General features: G+C 31.5%; 1 long non-coding RNA gene across 1 annotated transcript; it reads right to left on the bottom strand.

Moving 5' to 3' along the window:
• Positions 1-2,493: 2,493 nt before the first annotated feature.
• On the bottom strand, positions 2,494-10,467 carry LOC117175213. The gene is made up of 3 exons (XR_004467450.1): positions 10,282-10,467; positions 7,277-7,471; positions 2,494-5,057 (listed from the first exon to the last, which is right to left on the bottom strand). It is a non-coding gene; the product is annotated as an uncharacterized LOC117175213 (long non-coding RNA).
• Positions 10,468-19,992: the final 9,525 nt, after the last annotated feature.

Raw genomic sequence — 19,992 nt, 5'->3', positions numbered from 1 at the left:
TGTCGATTTCCCGCTATCTAGCGTACTTTTGGCTACCCCGTCTCTCCCCTTATGCAACCTAAGAGTGTTACCGAACAGATGTTTCTCGCTCTTCTGATTCTCCTTTTCCTTACTATTCGTATTCTCCTTCTTAACTATACGTTTTTCTTTTATTTCTACCTGTTTATTTTTGCTTAATTTATTCTTCCTATTCGTACTTGATCTGGTTTCTCTTTCTGTACTTAACCAACTTGCTTGCGTTCCTATTACATTACGCGCATTTCTTCTCTACTATCCTTCTCTCCTACTATCTTAATTTAAATTTGTTCCGGATTTACCTTGTGATGAGCTTTGATCTTATATCGAATCTCTGGCAATTCCGAAGCCAATTTTTTTCCGAAGTTAATTTCATAATCCGTTTTTAATCCTAATTTTCTAAGCATGTCCATTCCTATTATGCCTTTTGATCTTAATTTCGTTACAATTCTAAATAATAAGTTTTTACTGACATGACCTTTTATGACATGAATGAATGACATGACATGAATGATGGTACTTGGCCAATAATACTCACTTCCTCGCCAGTTGCCACAAACAGTTTGTTTGAATCAGGGTTTTTAATCTCTTAATTATATAGTTTAATTGTGTTTAAGAGATCCTGACCTATCTATGAGTGTGTTGCACTGGTATCGATGAACACTGTACAAGTACGCCTCAAAATCCATCATAACGTGAAATTTTGTTTCGTCCTGGGAATCTAAATCTGAATCTAATCTTTCGGATGTTTTATTCAAATTTGAGGATGTGTTCGCCCTTATAATCCTCCCTGCCCGTTTACCTTATTTTAGAAATTCCAAAATTAATTTTTTGTGTCCTTGTTTACCGAAAAATAACAAGTGATTTTAATTTTATTATACCTACATTGCCCAACCTGCTTAAAATGCCGAATAGGATCCGATAGAAACCGAACACGACCCTGATAAAAACCAGATAAGTCTTGTATACGGGACTGTCCGGTCTCTATACGTATAATTATTTCCTATCCGAAACTCTCACGAATCTATCCGGGTTCTATCACGGAGATCTGTCTAAGTCAAAACGATCGTCTACCCGGTACTATCCGGGATCTATTTGGGATACAAAAACAAAAATTCATTTCCTCTAAGTTCAAAAGAAACGTCTATCCGTGTCTATCGAGGACCTATCTGGGATTTTACCGTTCAAAAAAGAAACAAGTCTTAAAGTGTACGTTTATCTGGGTCTATCTGGGACATATTCGCGACCCCTCGAAATTTACTAGAAGCGTATATCCGGGTCTAGCCGGGACATATCTGGAAGCTTACCGTTGAAAAAAGAAACAACTCCTAAAGTCGTAGGTTTATCCGGGTATATCTGGAACCAATTCGGGACACCTCAAAGTTCACCAGAAGCATTTATCCGGGTCTACCCGGGACATATCAGGGAGTTTACGGTTGAAAAACAAACATTTCCTAAAGTGTATGTTTGTCCAGGTCTATCGGTGACCTATTCGGGTCCCCTTGAAGTTGACAAAAAGCGTCTATCTGGGTCTATCCGGGGCATATCTGGAAGTTTACGGTTGAAAAAAGAAACAAGTTCTAGTGTGTATGTTATCCGTGTCTATCCGGTACCTATTCGGCACACAAAAACAAAAATTCATTTCCTCTTAGTTCAAAAGAAACGTCTGTCCGTGTCAATCCGGGACCCATCTGGGAGTTTACCGGTAAAAAAAAGAAACATATTCTAAAGTGTACGTTTATCCGGGTCTATCTGGGATTTTTTCGGGACCCCTCGAAGTTCACAAAAAGCGTCTATCCGGATCTATCCGGGAAATATCTAGGAGCTTACCGTTCAGAAAGGAACACGTTCTAAAGTGTATGTTTACCTGGGCCTATCTGGGACCTATTCGGCACACCTCGAAGTCCACGACAAACGTCTATCCGGATCTATCCGGGACATAACTGGGAGCTTACCGCTGAAAAAAGAAACAAGTCCAGAAGTGTATGTTTATCCGGGTCTATCTAGGACCTATTTGGGACCCTCGAAGTTCACAAAAAGCGTCCATCCGGGACATGTCTGGGAGTTTACGATTGAAAAAAGAAACAAGTCATAAAGTGTATGTTTATCCGGATCTATCTGTGACCCATTTGGGACACCTAGAAGTTCACAAGAAGCGCCTATCCGGAAAATATCTGGGAGTTTACGGTTAAAGAAGAAACAGATCCTAAAGTGTATGTTTATCCGGGTCTATCTGGGACCCGTCAGGGAATATAATACCCGAAAACAAAATCCGATTCTACACAGTGTGTTTGACCGGTTCTATCCGGGGTCCATCCAGGTGGCGTAAATAGAAATTGATTCCGCCAGCGATGAAAAAGTGCTCCTATCTTGGTATATCCGGGACCCGTTTGGGACACAAAAACAAAAATTAATTTCCTCAAAGTCAAAAATAACGAATTAAAAAAATGTTTAGGGTCGCGAATGTAAAAAGCACGATTTCATAAAAAATCTTGAAATTTATCTTATTTGTTACATATTCATGTGGATTCTACTGGATTTCGCATGTATTAGGCATCGTTGAAATATACATGGTATCGTCAAAATTAATAAAGACACATTTTTCATGTAACACCTTAGCTGTAATTATTGACTTCCCAGCATTTTTTTCAATTTTTAAAAGATGACTCAAAAGTACATCCTCAATTGGTGGAAGATGTTGATAAGAATGAGTTTCCTTACATGACAAAACTACGTTACTTACTGTAAAACACATGATTTCAGCATACAGTATAATTTGATTTTGTAGGTCTGTTATATTTTTTGGAATGAATCAGCATGCTAGACGAAATGAAACGGTCATATATAAGAACCTGATTATTACCTTCCGAAGGAGTTCTGTAATTGGGATCCGGGGTTCCCTTTCCTATTAAAACAATGTCACCACTACGACAAAATGTTGCAACCTCATGTCTTGAAAATAGCGATTTACAAAAATTGTAAACGGTTGGATTATGAACTACTTCTTCCACAAGATTTTGGAAGACATTACCTTGGATGGTTCTGTTGGCCATTTGCACACATAGCTTCAAATAGAAGACAGCATTTTCGAGCGAAAAAGTAGAGGTTTCCCCCGGTAGACCAGAGTGCCGAATGCATTCGACTATGTATTTTGCGGAATGAACATTAAATTTCATGCTCTCCTCGCCATAAAGTACTTCGTAAATACAAGCGAATTGAAGGAGATCGTGTTCCGCTTCTTTAAGTTCTGCTTCAGAGACATTACTTTGAAGTAACGTACGAATAATTTTTACAAGCAAAGCGAAATGCTGCAAAGCATACTCGTCTAGAGTCCCAATTAAGCATGAAATCGCGTAGTAGAGCAGCCAACTGCGCGATTCTGATGCTTTCCACTTGCGCTTCTCACTGATTAGCGGTCGAAGAAGTCTATGTATTTCTTGCGGCGGAGTCATTTGCATTAAACGCGTATTTACCTGCATTTGTTGTTGCTTTGTGAGATAAGTGCGTATGTTCCATAGATTTCCTACCTAATTAAATCTGCGTGAAGGTAATCTCTGGGAAATGACCAAAATATGTCAAATCCTTTTAATTCTGTTAATATAGAATAACCTTTTATGTCATTTATAGAATTAATCTTCTTTTTCGTTCTTTCCCTTTTTTTCCACATTCTTGGATAAATCACTAGATTCTTCCAAAGTTTTCGTAACGGACTCTAAATGACTTCCTATAAGTAATTGTCCTTTATCTTAACTTTTCGAATCTTCTTCTCCTGACTCTTGACGCAGTTTTTCGGTTACTTTTAATTTGTATGATTTTTGTTTAATATATGCCTTTTTATGTTGGATAATAGAATTTATGTCAATCAAGTGAGCGGCATTGATTCTGTTGAATGGTTCTTCTTCTTCCATCAGAAAACGTACGCAACCAAATTTATGTTCGCCTTCACAGAGACACCAAGAACAACCAAATTTCCTATTGTACTGTACTCTGTTCTGGAGAATAGGGCCATTCCCAAGGTCATTAACTTGATCTACAAGTGGCTTCATATACATATTCATTAGCTCAGGAGACGGTTCCTTTTTCCCTATCCATGATCTAGCCAATAATGGATAACGAAAGCATAAGCTTGGCAGCAATACATGTCAATATAACACAATTTTCCTCCGCTTTTTGCATTATTTTCTTATAAAGTATTGAGCCATAAACATCACTAATAGATCCATCGGTCTCGATTTGATAGCTCACATTCTTCAAATGTTGTAGCAATCCATCCTTTACATTTTTCATTTTTAGTAATGATGCTAACTGGTATTTAATATCTATAGATAAAAAGCGGTCAGATGAACGCATTGACAATGAATAATCACGTAAGCACTTCTTACAAACTATCCTATGATTCTTAAATTTTGTTGTTGTTGTAGCTGTTTCCAATTCCTTACAGCATACCTCCCAAGAAAAGTGATACCTAATAACATCATTCGGCGGATTAAATATCTGTGATAAGTAGTAATCGCTAATATCCCATGAAGCAAATAATGGTCCCGCAAAAAGCTTCGTTGCCTCTATTAAAGCACGTCAAGGTTTATAGCTTAAGCCAAATTGCGTACCAATACCAAGTATGACTATAACAACTTCTCATAATTTAAGCCCAGATTCTTTGAACATAATGAAATCTTCAGAACTTAAAATATAGTCTTGCAATGGTTTTATGTTAAAACATTCGGAATCTTCCTCAAGATTAGTGCCCAAAGGCTGTTGCGATAATGTATTCCACGAATCGCCGGATACTTGTGCAGTATTCCGTTCAAAAGTAGTCGCTGTAGGTAGCGTTGGTGTTGCACTTTCAGGATGCGCTGTATGAATGAATTCTGATGGCATAGAGTGAATGTGTGGTGAATTAGTTTCGCTGTCTGAGGAGTCAGATTAATCTACGAGTGTGCAAGACCTCCAATCCTGAAGAAGAACTATATTTCTTCCTGTATCCCAATCTGATTTACAAAATGTTGTTTCTAACACTTACTCCTTTGCAGCAGCTGACATTTCTGTAAAAAAAGAACATAGAAAATAATAACGAAGTAATATATGTATCACTTATGCGTTATTTCAAACCTAGTGAAAAATACACGTATTTTCATATGTGTGAATTTCGTAAAATACACGTGTTAAAGAAGCTTGCGACCCGAAAAAAGCTTGTTAAGCTCGTAAAAGTTGCATTAGGCCACAATATTTGATAGATTTACTCGATCGAATATTACTGCATTGATATAGTACCGTCTACGTGTACAAGGGCACCTAAAAAGCTACCACTTATAAATATGCACTTACTTTTCACAGGATACCTCCGGAAGAAAATAAGATATAATAATTCATAAAAAAACCGTTGAAAAGCTTATTATATTTCGCGTCAGATGAGCCCTTTTTGAAGCACTTTTGATAAATAGAAACTGAGTGAGTGATAAATACCGGTCTAATTTCAGATTTTTGCCGATTTCCAAGCTTCAAATTCCACACCTGGAAAAATATAGTAAAATAATGATAAAAATACGAAAGTCACGCAAAATAAACTTCCAGATTTACTCTTGAAATAGGGCCTAAGAAACTGCAAAAATGTTCATTGATTATCGAATTCTAATAAAAATGTCGAGGCGAGCGCAAGACAAAAATCACTGTGCACGGCCTTTCTTTGTCAATGAACGGAATATAAAGACAAAAGACTGTAGTCGCCGTTCAACCGAGCACATGCGCTTATATTTTTTAGAATAATTCGATTGCCAGTGAAAATTTTTGCAGTTTCATTAGATTTTCCTAAAGAAAAGATTTCAAGGTTTATTTTGCGTAACTTGAAAATTTGTACCATTATTTTCCTACAATTTGCCTGTAGTTGAAGTTGAATTTTGAAAATGGACAAAAATCAGAAATTAGTCTCTATTTATCAAAAATACTTCAAATAGAGCTTATTTTACTCTAGACGTAATGAGCTTTCCAATATTTTTGTATAAATTATTATATCTTATTTTGTCCCAGAGATATCCTCACAGAAATGAGTTCATAATTGCAAGTTATTTATGTGTGAATTCATAGAAAGATTTAAAATTCCCGGTTTCTCCCGATCAATCGTACTGAATTTTTCCGGTCAACTTAATGGACTTTTATAAATATTAGATGATGAATCGAAAGCTTTCCGGTAGTCAATCCAGTCCATCGACAGGCAGCGATGATGGACTGCTGCGTCTTTGCAGATGCAACTTTAAATTAGCTGCTTAAAATAGCATATTGGATCCGATAGAAACCATACACGACCCTGATAGAAACCGGATAAGTATTTTATACGGGACTATCCAGGCTCTATACTTACAATTATTTTCAATCCGGAAGTTTTATGGATGTATCCGGGTTCTATCAGGGAGTCCTGACCAATTCCGTATTTTAGTAAATACCTAAGTGATCGTCAATCCGGGTCTATCCGGTATATCTCCGAAACGCGGAAGCAGAAATTAATTTTTTGTAAATTTAAAGGACATATTTTTTATTCATTTAATTTGTTAGTTATTAAAATAGTATCGAAACTCTATTAAAAGTAAATTAAAGTTTTCCTACACACATCTCTAGTCAGAACTATCGCAATAAAAAAGTTAGTTGCTTTTTAATAATTTCTTCAATACACTAGGTCATAGTACAACTTTATGTGATTACGATATTTTAAAAATTAAACGACATTGAAATTGTGTGCAAGAATTTAAGTAATTTAAATTTCATCAATAATATAATACATATTGCTTAGCAGATATGAAAAAGGAATTACGTTAAAGTCATGTGAGAAACTTAATATTATTACTAGTTGAAATATAATTTATTTATGTGATATATAAAATCACAGCTCATTTCGATGCACTAACAAATTTTTTTATCTCTGAGAATTTTCGCTACAAATAAGAACAAAAGTATTAAAATCTTTCAAGTGCCACCCGGGCCCCGCACATGCAAATAAATTCATATGTGATAAAGCATTACAACTATAGGTAAAGAAGAAATCAACCTTTTAAGGTCTATTAAAATCCATTGAGATTTATGAAGGATTAATTCGCGAAGTTTACAGATTAAATTTGAAGCGGTTAAAAAATGAGTGCTTACAACTAAAAAAATTCGCGGTCATTTCGTGCGGGTAGAGCTTGTACACATACCTAAATGATACGTGTATTTACATGCGTTTTTTCCACTAGGAAGAAGTTTCTGTATTAGGAAAAAGAAATTCTATTCATACTCTGATTTTTTTTAACTGAAGATCATGGTTGGCATTTCTCTATTAAACTGAGCTGAGAGCACGGATTAATGAGATAATCTTCTTCATCCATTGATTGATACATGACTCTCATTTTCTGATCTTCATCTGTGTATGTGGATTCCAATGTGCCTACATCCATCATCGCGTTGGAGGTTTCCCCCAAGAGACTTAATTCTGTGAAGAAAATTTGCACATTTAAGTAAAAATTCTATTGTCCCTTTCAGAACCTTGTTGTATACATTTATGATAAACCTATGGTAAGTATCTCAAAATTTCCACAGATTTTAATGACCTATTTTTCAATAAACTTTCGAATTATTAACGAATAAGTTAAAAACCAGAAATTGATTTTCTCAAGTCAAAAAAGCTTCTGAGTCTATTCGAAATCCATCTGCGAGAACTATCCGGATTCCGAAATTTGAAATTGACATTTTCTAGGTCGCGTTGTGTCGTTGCGAGCGTCCATCCGGATGTTTTTTGGATCTATTTTGCGTATTTTCGAAATAGAAAGCAATAAAGTAAAAATACATACAGATAAATAAACTGCACGTCTTTTTGGTAGTGCTTAATGTTTTTAAAAGCGAAAAAAGATCACCAGCCTAATTTTCAACTGAGATCGAATGAAAGAAATTCAATCCGCAAAACCCGCGATCAAAGTTGAATTTCTTAAATCTGATCCAATACATAAATTGCAGAGGAAAAAACATTCAGAAGTCTAGACGGACGTATGAAGGCACTTCTTGATATATCATCTTAATAATTATAATATATAGACCTGATGTGCTTTAAATATTTTACTGACGTAAGTCAAATGCAGATTTTAAATCTTTTGTCCAACGAAGAACAGTTTTTGGATGCAAAACTTTTCTCCCATCGGGACGAAAGCGTTTTTCAGGTGGATCACTCATTGCTGAAACTGAAGTATATGGACAAGGTTACTTTATTGGCAATACAATTGAATATAGTAGTCAACTTTTCTATTATTTTTTATATAGTACCGGTGAAAATTATGTATACGCCTATTTTTTGATCTGTTGTCTTAAGGCTGATTAAGTAATGTACGAAAAGATGACAAAAATGGCGCAGTGGAAGTCACATGATTGGTTATTGTCTAGAAATTGTTCATAGAACATGTTCCACAACTGTTCGCTTTATGGGTGTTTTTCGCGTCAAATTCGGTCTTTATGTGCAAAGTAGCAAATTTTATAAGAAAGGACTACTCATTGCCATTACTGCAGGTGCGGTGCCACTCCTGTTCCAAAAAAATTATTATAAAAGTGTTGGTTTCTCCCTTGACTTCCATGCGATAGCATTATTTCGCCTTTTACGCTTTTACTTCCTCTTATTATTACAATTTTCCACTTTTGCTTTTAACAAGATATTTTTTCTTCTTGAAAAACTATATACTAGGCCAAACTCTTTTCACAGCGAAACCGCTTCCGGGGTACAGGAAACTTTGCAAAGTGCCTTTCCGAAACCTTCATCTTTTAGAGACAAAGGCTTATTGGAGATCTGAACAACCCTACAGGTTTTGACATTTTATGTACACCACTCCATCAGCCTTCATTTTTATTATAATAACAATAATTTTTTCCCTTATAATCGGACTAAAGGTAATAAAATTCTGCATCTAATAAGCCAAAGTTGGAAACAAAATGTCAATTTAATTATATTAAATATATAAAAAACGTCAAGTAACCATTTTTTTGAAAAACTGGAATAACTTTAGAAATAATTAACATTATATAAATTCCTTTTAATTATTTTGAAGCTAAGTCTCTATAGTATTTTTATCAATAGTTTAGATATTTTTAGAATTCTTACCGTAAATTTTACCCTGGATTCGAACCTGCTGAAAAGAGTTGCACAATTTCAATAATAATTATTGCACTCATGAAATGTTAAAAAAAAATTAAAAACCAAATCCATATCAAATGAGGTACGTTCTTCACTTGCGCTAATATCACGGAACGTACGCGGGAACCTTCGGAACGTTCCAGGAGAGCATTTCCAGAACGTGTAAAAACACGAAATGCAAACATAGTTTATGGAAAGTACCGCCAAGATACTTTTTCGTTAGGACTGCACCTAGAGTTCTGAAATCCTCGATAATTTTAGTTCACGTTATTTTAGATAATTTAAGAATGTACGATTTTTAACAATATTTGCATTTCTTATGTCATTTATATACTTAAATAGGAGTCATTTACTCAGGGGTCATGCACAAAATACGTGATACATTCAGGGGGGGGGGGGGTTCAAAGTATCATTCTCCATATTAACAACAATGGAAAAAGTATCAGGCAGGGGTGGGGGTCTGAAACTCCTGAAAAATGTTTCACGTATTTTGTGGATGACCCCTTATATAAATATATTTAGAAATAAGAAAGAGACATAGAGAAAGTTTTACTGTCAAAATTGTATTTTGCGATAGGAGGCCAACCATAATTCAAGTATTCAAGATCCGCTTGACAGATGGTACTATAAAGCGCAACATTTCGTTTGCTGTTAAAATAGTCTCGCAACTGTATAACTTGTGACTCACACTGTGTTTTGACATCTACAACGCCCTTACCCCTTAAATGTCGTGGTAGAACTACCCTTTCAATCGCTGAATTTCTGTGGTGCTTTTGGTTCTTCGTCATTTCTACGCGAACAATTCTATTTAACTTTTCAAGGTCGGTGTTAGACCATTTCATGAGCCCGAAGGAGTACGTGAGGACAGGGATGGCATATGTGTTGATCGCCCTGATTTTTTTTGCCGAGTTGCGAAAACTGTTCATAATTAATCTGAGTCTCGTAGTGAAGGCAGTCGTTATTATTATTATTGTTATTATTGAGTAAAATGAAAACATATCTTGGAGGTTCCTATTTAGACCTGGAATTTATCCCAAAAAGTTCCATACGCGTAGTATAAGAAAACATAATGTTACAATATTTTACAGCCTGCGCGCTGGACAAAGATAGTATAAATATGTACTTACCAAAATGCGCGTAAATCACCAATTTGACAAGCTGAGGATTTATTCCATCTATAGTACAGCTCGTAGTGACAGTTTCCAATTTCTATTTACCGAAACAACTATGCACAAGGAGATAACTAACAATATCAAACTCACATCTTCTCGCACAATGCTCTATCAAACATTTTTCCGTAAACTTTACCTTCACGTTGTGGCAGTGATGCTAACAGACTGCGGCTTTTTCAAGGGCGCATGTATCGAAAAACGCGGGTTTATTTGAAATCAATAATAATACAAATAAATATATTTTAAAAATTTTCACTTTAAATAAATAAATTAAACTGAATCTAAGAAATAACCAAGTTTTGTAAATAATTGATTATTAATGTAATATTACAAGTTTATGCTTGGTAACATTAAATAGACCCGAGATTTTCAGTACAGGACACTTCCGTTGCATGCAGACGGAAAATGTATCTTTCTTTCACTTTACCATGTGAAGATGTCATGCATTTATCTAGCTGTACATTCGTCGCCTCTCTTGAGCAGCACAGGCTTAGTGGTAGCTAATAAGAATCAAAGGATGCAATGTTTTACAGCCACGAACTTGATTGAAATTTACATGATTAAAGTTTGTTGCCCATATGTAATTCATACGGTCTTAAAGTTGAAATTTTCCCACAAAATGTATTTATTTGTACATGCTCGCTGATTATTAAGCTTTAAATAGTTATATAAAATCGTAAATATACAAATAAAATGCTTACTTTGAGGTACTGGTTTACGGCTGCTTAGGGATCGTCCATAAATTACGTAACGCGTTTTTCTTTTGTTTGAATAAAGACGAGCATGAAATTGATGTGAAGTTGAGAAAGACACAACGATATAAACAAAAGAAATAAGTGTTACGTAATATATACGGATATAGTACATATAAGCGATACAAAGTTTTGAAGCAAGTAAAATAAAAGAAAAACAGTTTTGTATTGCATGTGGCGAATCGCTTTGTGAGGCACGTATTGCATTGTCTCCAGAACGTGGGATTTTTCGGCCCCCACCACTCTCCCATCTGGGAGCAAAGCATTCAAACGTAGCGTGTCGGTGAGTCGGCTCTGTTAAATGCTGCGAAGCCCAGCCTCGTGTAAAGCCGAAAATGCACGAGCAGGAACCCGAGCTCTCCCGACCTCACGGATGACGATCTAGCTGCTCCTGAAATTTATTAAGGTTTTGAAATCCTAAGTTACCTTAGAACTATTAGGCTTATTGCGAAAATGCAAATAAAATTGTCTTTATGTAAATAGATCTAGGAGACAAGACTTCTGGGTCTAAAATATTTTAAATTTAGTGCTGCATATATTAGTCATATTTTTAGTGAACAATGGATTTTTAACAAATAAAAAACAAATTTTCGACAGAATAGTTAAATTTTCAACCTGAGAAATTACTTTTAAAAATACATTTTTTAACTTCAACATTGTAGTTTATACGGAAGTTTTCAGTTGAAAAAATGAATTTTCAAGAAAAGAAATTAATTTTTATCTAAAACAAATTAATTTTTAAAGAAAAATAATTCTCCAACAAAGAAGATAAACTTATAACTGAAAAGAAAATTTTTCAAGAAAAAAAAATTCTCAACTGAAAAATAATTATCAACCCCAAAAAATCAAAGTTTCAACAAAATATTTAAATTCCCAGCAAAATATTAAATTTGTAAATAAATAATTTAATTTTCAAACTAATAACTTTCTACCGAAAACAGAAATTCATAATTTCCAAATCAATTTTGAAACAACAAAAATTTTTGTTAACAAAATAGATAAATTTTCAACGAAAAACGGTTACATTATCAATTTAAAAAATCAATTTACAACCAACAATTTTTCAGAGAAAAAGTTTAATTTCCAAAAAAAAAGATGAACTTTTAAACATTTTATATTAAAATAAAAGAAGTTTCAACAAAAAATGCATTTTCATCCAAAGAAATGAATTCTTGACTAAAATAGATGAATTTTTAAACAAGAAGAATAATTTTCTACCAAAAAAGAAGAAATTTTTACTGAGAAATGTCAATTTCCCACCAAAAAAAATTCAACCAAAAATGATAAAATTAAATTTTTAGTACAAGCAAATGTTTTTTCAACAACAAAAAAATCGAATTTGCAACAAAACAGTTAAATTATCAACCAAAATAGTTATTTTAAAACATTTTTATTTTAAAAAAGTATCATTTTCGATGGAAGAAATGAATTTTCAACTGAAAAATGTCTTTAAAAAAACACACAAACAAATTTACAACAGAATAGTTCAATTTTTAAACATATAGTTAAATTTTCATTTAAAAAATTATTTTTTAGCTAAAAATGGAATGGAATTAATTCTGAGAGAAAATTAAAAAAAATCACAATTTCTTAAAATTATTTTGTAATTTTTCCATATCATATAATTTTAGAAAAAATAAGGAATTTAATTCTCATTAGGCCTTCTTTTGCAATTTTCTCGCACCATTTTTTGTTATGTTTATGTTGGTTTGTAAAATTTGCTTTCAAATTTTAGTAAGTTTACGAGATACGCCGAAATTTTGAAACGATTAAAATTAATTAAAGCTTGCAAAAAAATCAGGAAAAATTTGAATAATTCTTAAAAATTAAAAGATTAGAAGGTCTGTAAATATTAGAAAAAAGAATTATTTTTCTAATAATCGTTTGAAAATTTTTAATAATTTTTATTCATAAAAATGTACATTAATAAAAAAATTCAAAAAGATTTTGAAACACATCAAACGATTTCCTAAAATTTAAAAGAAGAGTGTAGAAGATTTTAAAACAAAATATTTCAATTTGATAAGACTAAAGATTTTAAAAAACGTTAATAATTCGGTTAATTCAAGGAATATTCAGAAGAATGGAAGAGATTCAAATCTAATTTTAAACTTAAGTTTTTTAGAAATGTAGGTTTTCAAAGATTTCAAAAAAATAAACTTTAGATGCTTTAAGGGAATTTCAAAAGCTTTCAAGGAGATAAAATTATTTTTCTTAAAATTCTGTGAAAAATTTTGAAGATTATGTAAGTTAATTTTTTTACATCTTGAATGCTTCCTTAAAATTTTAAGAAATATGTAGTAAGTTAAAAATATTTTGTTGGAATTTATTTTGTTTTAAACGTATTGGAAATCTTGAACAACTTGAAAAAATGTCTCAAAATGTATCAAATATTCGTTGATATCTTCCAAATTTCTAAATGTCCTAAACATCTTTTAAAAAGACTCGAATTTTTCTAATATCTTTTTCAATCCAATAAAATAACAAAATTTAAAGTCCTCTAGGTTCTTTTTTGATACACCTCTTTTCATGCTATTTTAGGCTATAATTACAATTTTGAGGATTTAAAGAGAAAAAGTCAAAAAGTTATTGCCTTGACCTCATTCAAAAGACTAATCATTTGACAAAAATGTTGTAAAATTTTCCTTTGAATGTGGTTTGGAAAGGAACTTTATTTAAAAATGTGTGGAATTTTCTGAACAGAAAACTGCAGGAATTTCTGAACTTTCTTATTTTTATTTATCAAGCGTATTTTAATCTGCTTTACGTTCAGTGAAAAATCATATGCTGAAAAACGATAAGAAAAATATCTATTGCTTCAACTTCAATTATAATTTGGAAGACGATTCTTCATAGTATTTTACTAACTAATGGATATATTTTTATAATTTTATTCCTGGAATCTATTCCCTAAGGTCAAACATGGTACACAAATATCGTAAAATTTTTAAAACACTAGCTATTTACAGGAATTTTTAAAATAATAATCAATGGGTATCATATTCAAATAAATTTTGGCAATATTTATAAAAGTATTATAATTTTTAATTTAAAAAAATTAACGTATAGAGAGTACAGTTTTTATTTTAAATTTCACGACGGTTTTTTATACCATGTTTGAACCTCGGCCAGAATGAAGGAAAAATAATCTAAAAATATGTTTATTAGTTATTAAAATGCTGAAAAGACTTACCTAAACCATTTTTTTCTCATTTTATAATCATGAAATATTTCTTCATAAAATAAATTTTGTTGCATTTATTTTACAATTATTTACAATCAATTTTCAATTACAATTATTTTACAATTAAAATAAAATTTTAAAGGCTACATTTTGTAATTTGGAGATAAGTATTTTAAGGCATTAAAGACTTTGTAAAGAATTCATATACAATAAATTAAGTATTATAAGTTTGTTTATAAATTTAAATGTAAATAATTATTATAAGATTCTTAAGAAAATTAAAAAAAAAGATTTTCGAATATATCAGATTTGTCAGAAAAGATCGTAGGAGATTTTAAAGACATTTTATTTTTATTTTATAGGATTTTAAAAAATATTAAGAAAATTTCTTATCTATTTAAAACGTTTTGAATTCTTCAAGATATCGGTAACTCCCTCGAGTTTTCATCAAAAATTAAAACAATTATTTAAAATGTAGAAAAAAATATCTTTATAATCTTCTGAATTTTCCCAAGCATTTTAACGAACTATGTTTATTCTTCTGAAACCTTTCGAGATTCTTTTAAAGTTCTTATCTTGCGTTTCTAAAACACTTCTAAAGTTAAAATTTTTTTAAATCGCATCAAGTCTACTGAATAATTCCTGAATTTTAGGAAATAGTTTGATGTGTTTAACAAATCTGGTTGAATTTTTTGTAAAGTACATTTTTTCAAATAAAAAATTATTAAAAACTTTCACACGATTGTTAGAAAAATAATGCTGTTTTTCTAATCTTGTCAGACCTTTCAATCCCTAATCTTTAAAAATTATTCAAATTTTTCCTGATTTTTTTTTTAATTCTGTAAAATTAAAAAAGTTCCTTTAAAGTTTTCTAGATGTTTTAAGAATATTTGAAATCTTTTACAATATTTTGAGATGTTTAAAAATAATTTTTGAAATTAATTGTTGGAAATAAAAAATTATGTTAATTATTCCTTTAAAAATCTTTACAATTTTTCATTAATTACGAATCATTTCAAAATTTTTGAATATGTCTAAAACTTACTCAAATTTGAAGAATTATTTTCTTTAATTTTTCTAGAGTTAAGTAATATCGAAAAATTACAACATTTTGCTTCAAAATATTTTACGTACTTTTTAGACATTTTAGGAAATAATAAAAAATGTTCTGTAATCTTTTTTTAATTTTCTGTTAGAATTCATTCCAAAACAATTATTTACATTTTTTCCATGGAGTTTCCTTCATTTTCTGAAGGTCCTTCGTTTATCGACTTTTTAAATTATTTTTTCATTTTACATACATATTTTATGTGTAATTAAAATAAACTTTTTTTAAATCTCGTTGAACTTATTCCAAGTTATCTTTTTTGAATTTTCAAAATTTATGTAATTACTTATTCTGATTAGATATAATTAAACCTCTTGCGAATAAAATCGGGGATTCTGCTTGAAAAGAAATATGCTGAAAGTAATCTAAAAAAAATCATTCGAATTTTAATTTTAAAGACTGATAATTGTGCATAATTTCTGGGCGCATCTTTCTTATTCTTCAACACAATTTTTTAGGTTTTTCAGTTTTTTAAATCAGTTTATCCTACGTTTCTAAAACTCCTCTGAACTTTAAATTCTTTTTTAATCTCATCAATTCTACTCAATATTTATTTAATTTATTCGATTATTTGCACTTTTACAAAATTTGTAATGTTTTTGAATTAAAAAATGTTGATTTTAAAACCTTTTACACTCTTTTTCGAAATTTTATGAAATTCTTTGATGTGTTTAAAAAACTTCTTTAATTTTCTTTTAAAGCACATTTTACAAAATAAAAAATTCTTAAAAATGTTCACACGTTATTCAGGAAAATAATAATTTTTTAATAATTTAATCATTTAATTTAATTTAATAATCTTTTCTGATCTTCTAATCTTTAAAAATGATTCAAATTTTTCCTGATTTTTTTTTATTTTGCAAAATTAAAAAAACATTACCTTAAGAATTTTTCAGATACTTTGACAATTTTTGAATGTTTTGAAATGCTTTAAAATAATCTCCTAAAATTAATTTTTCGAAATAAAAAATTATTTTAATTATTTCTAGGAACCTAAAATAATTTTTTTCATTTTCGTGGAAACTTAAAAAATTCTTGAAAAATCATTACAAGTTTTAATTTTATTTGAATTCTTACAAAATTTCTAAATATCTCTTAAGCTTTCTCAAATTTGAAAGTATATTTTTAAAGCAAAATATAATTTTAAAAATTGTGTAACAAAATTGCACAAGAAGGTCTGATAAGAATTATGTTCCTTAATTCAAGATGTGAAAAAATTGACTCATAATCTTCTAAATTTTTCCCAGGAATTATAAGAAAAATAGTTTTACCTCCTTGAAATCTTTCGGAATTCCTGTAAAGTTTCTAAAATTTATGTTTGAATTCTTTAAAAATCTAATTTTCTAACAGAATTTAAGTTTATATTTCGATTTGAATCTCTTCAATTATTCTTAATATTTCCCATAATTGAAATATTTCGGTTTAAAATCTTCTACAGTCTTTTTTTTTAAAGTTTAGGAAATCCTTTCATATGTTTAAAATCCTTTTCTAATATTCTCATAAAGTACGTTTTTAAAAATAAAAAGTCATTACAAACTTTCCTACCAATCTTGAAAAAGTTCTGTTTCTAATCTTGTTGGACCTTCTAAGCCTTCTAATCATTAGAAACTATTTAAATTTTTCCTGATTTTCTTTGAAATTCTGAAAAATGAAAAAGATTGCTTAAAATTTTCAGATGCTTTATTGATCATTTTAAGCATAGTTTAAAATGTATTAGAATTTTTTTAAATCAATTTTACAAAATAAAAAATTATTTTAATTATTCGTGGGAACCTAAAAGAATATTTTTCATTTTCATGAAACCTTAACAAATTCTTTTAAATATTTACAAATTTTAATTATTTTCTAATCGTTTCAAAATTCTCGAATATCTCTTAAACTTACGCAAATTTGAAAGCACATTTTTTAAGCCAAAATTAATTTAAGAAAAAATGCACGACAAAATTGCGCAAGAAGGCTTGATAAGAATTAATTTACTTCTTTTTTTCTAAAATTATAGAACAGCAAAATTGCCTGAACCTTCATTCATTTGACACCTGCGAAATTCAGTTTACTTAAAAACTCCTCCAAATATCCAGTTAGCCAGCGAAAACGAATCGTGAAGTCGGAGGGGGGGGGGGGGCTCGAGCTCATGCATTTTCGGCTCTACAGGAGGATGGCCTACGCAACATATAGCAGAGCCGACTCGCAGACACACTAAGTTTGAATATGTCACTCCCAGGTGGGAGAGTGGTGGGAGCCGAAAAATCCCCCGTTCTGGAGATACTGACGTATTGGGAGATAGGAGGTAAAAACTGTACTGCTAACTCTACTACTTTTTTTTCGTTTAAAAATTATTTTACAGGGTTAGTTTCTGGTGGCCAAGGAACAATCCTTGTATGAAATACTGACATTTTTGTCAGTTTTGTGTATCTAACCGTTTTCTTGATCATTCAATAACATCCTTTTAATAATTGAAAAAATATTTCTACTGAGTTTTTTCATGGTTGCAGAGGACCATGATCCTGTACAAAACCTTGAAAATTGCCCAGTTTTCGCGTATCTATCACCGTTTTCAAAATAACACAAAATGTTGATTATTTTTCTGTTAATTCTTAAAATCATTCTACTGGGTTAGTTCGAATTCGTCGAAAACAAAACTCTGTGCAGAATATTCAAAATTTTGTTAGTTTTCACGTATCTCTGACCGTTTTCGAGATAATTCTATATAAGGATCCTATATAGGGTTACCTATATAGGTCAGTATAGGTGCCACCTATAGGAAATGAAACAGTTTCCTGCACAGGATCCTTTATAGAATCCTAAATGATTCTATGGTAAGAGTATGGGTTCCTCCTTCCTATGTAAGAATCCATATAACAATCTATACAGGTTCCTACTACTAGGCAATCGCATAGTCAATAATAAATATTGCGCAGCTGTATCTGCTGAAGGAAAATACTGCGTAACACTTCCGGTTAATCATCTGTCCTATTTAGGTCACTAATAGGATTATATATAGTATCCTATGCACGAAGCTGTTTCATTTCCTATAGGTGGCTCCTATACTGACCTATATAGGTGACCCTATATGGGATCCTATGTAGGTCACTTATAGAATCCTTATATAGAATCCTATTAGAGACCTATATAGGTATTTGCAATAAAGAATCGCAATAGTTTTTTTTTATAACTGTAAAAAGTTTAACAAAAACATAAGACGTATAACGCCTTTAGACTGCTACACTTCAAACGCATCATCTGTAAGTATTGTAAATCTTGATGCCACGAATATCTTGTTTACTTTCTAATACATTTTTTCCTTCATTATTATCGTGGTACGTTAGGTCAATTTCAAGTTCGGCGCGGGCAAAACTTATTATATAACCCACATAAAAAAGATCTGCCATTATAATGTCTAATCCAAAAATGCCCAAGGATAACACAGATCGCTTCAAGCTGACCGTTGATAAGGCAGATCGCTCTAAACTATCCCTCGATATAGCAAATCGCGTCTGTTCGCACTGTGGCCACCCTTCGAGAACTGGAGTTATAACATTTACCCGCTATGGTGCTCTTTTTCACGATAGATGTGCCTCCCGATACAAGATTTCTTCGGATGGAATAATTTCAAAATGTTTCTCAGCAGTTTCCAGACACACCCTAAAGAACCGAGTAAACGGAAAGGATACTCTACAGCGCATCCTTATAGTATTCAAATAGTATTTATTCCGTATCATGAAACAAAAACTAAAAAAACAGCAAGATGGACATTTAACTTGTTCCAATTCTGATTCTACGTAAAATTTTTCATCATAATGTCACGAAGTAATTGCAATAGTTTTTTTAGCGTTAAAAACTTTAAAAATGATAAACCCTGCTGAAAGTGAATGGATAGAGTCTCTATCCGTTTGAACAATTTTCTATCTTTAAGATTGAAATGGAAAGAACCGATATATCCATCTCGATGCCTAGTCGATGCCCTTCGATTATTTTATATTTTTTTCCAATCTACAATCACCTATATTTTTTCAATCCCAATCTTCCTATCCATGTCTATCCGCCACTTATCCACATGTATCCTATTCTTTTTACTCCCAATCCCTATTCTTGTGTTTCATTCCAAATGAATTCTTCGCTTATCCACGCCCATCTGTTTCTATCCGTTAGGCAATCCAACGTCTTGTCTTTCTTTTTCAATCCCTATGTTCGTATCTCATTAAATCTTTTTCTATCTTTTCTAAAATCTAAGATAGCCTTATCTTCTTGAATCCCAGTCTTTGTCTTTAAATAAATCCACAGCTTATCCACCTCTATTCTTTTCTATTCGTTACGCAATCTAAGATTTCGTCTATCTTTTTCCATGCCTATTTTCCTGTCCAAGTGAATCCATTTTTATCTTTTCTGAAATTTAAGATAGTCCCTTCTTCTTGCATCCCAGTCTTTCTATCTAAATAAATCGGCCACTTATCCGCCTCTATCCTTTTCTATCTGTTGGGCAATCTTAAATTTCATCTATCTTTTTACATTCTCATCCAATCCAATTCAAGAACATTGTTTATCAATGCCACATCAAAAATCACATTATTCGCGAGAATCGACTGAGTTAAACTATTTTGCGAATCCGGAACTAAATTTAACGA

This window comes from Belonocnema kinseyi, chromosome 6 (genome assembly GCF_010883055.1).
Source record: "Belonocnema kinseyi isolate 2016_QV_RU_SX_M_011 chromosome 6, B_treatae_v1, whole genome shotgun sequence".
Taxonomy (NCBI): Eukaryota; Metazoa; Arthropoda; class Insecta; order Hymenoptera; family Cynipidae; genus Belonocnema; species Belonocnema kinseyi.
This window is presented reverse-complemented; position numbering and strand designations above follow the sequence as displayed.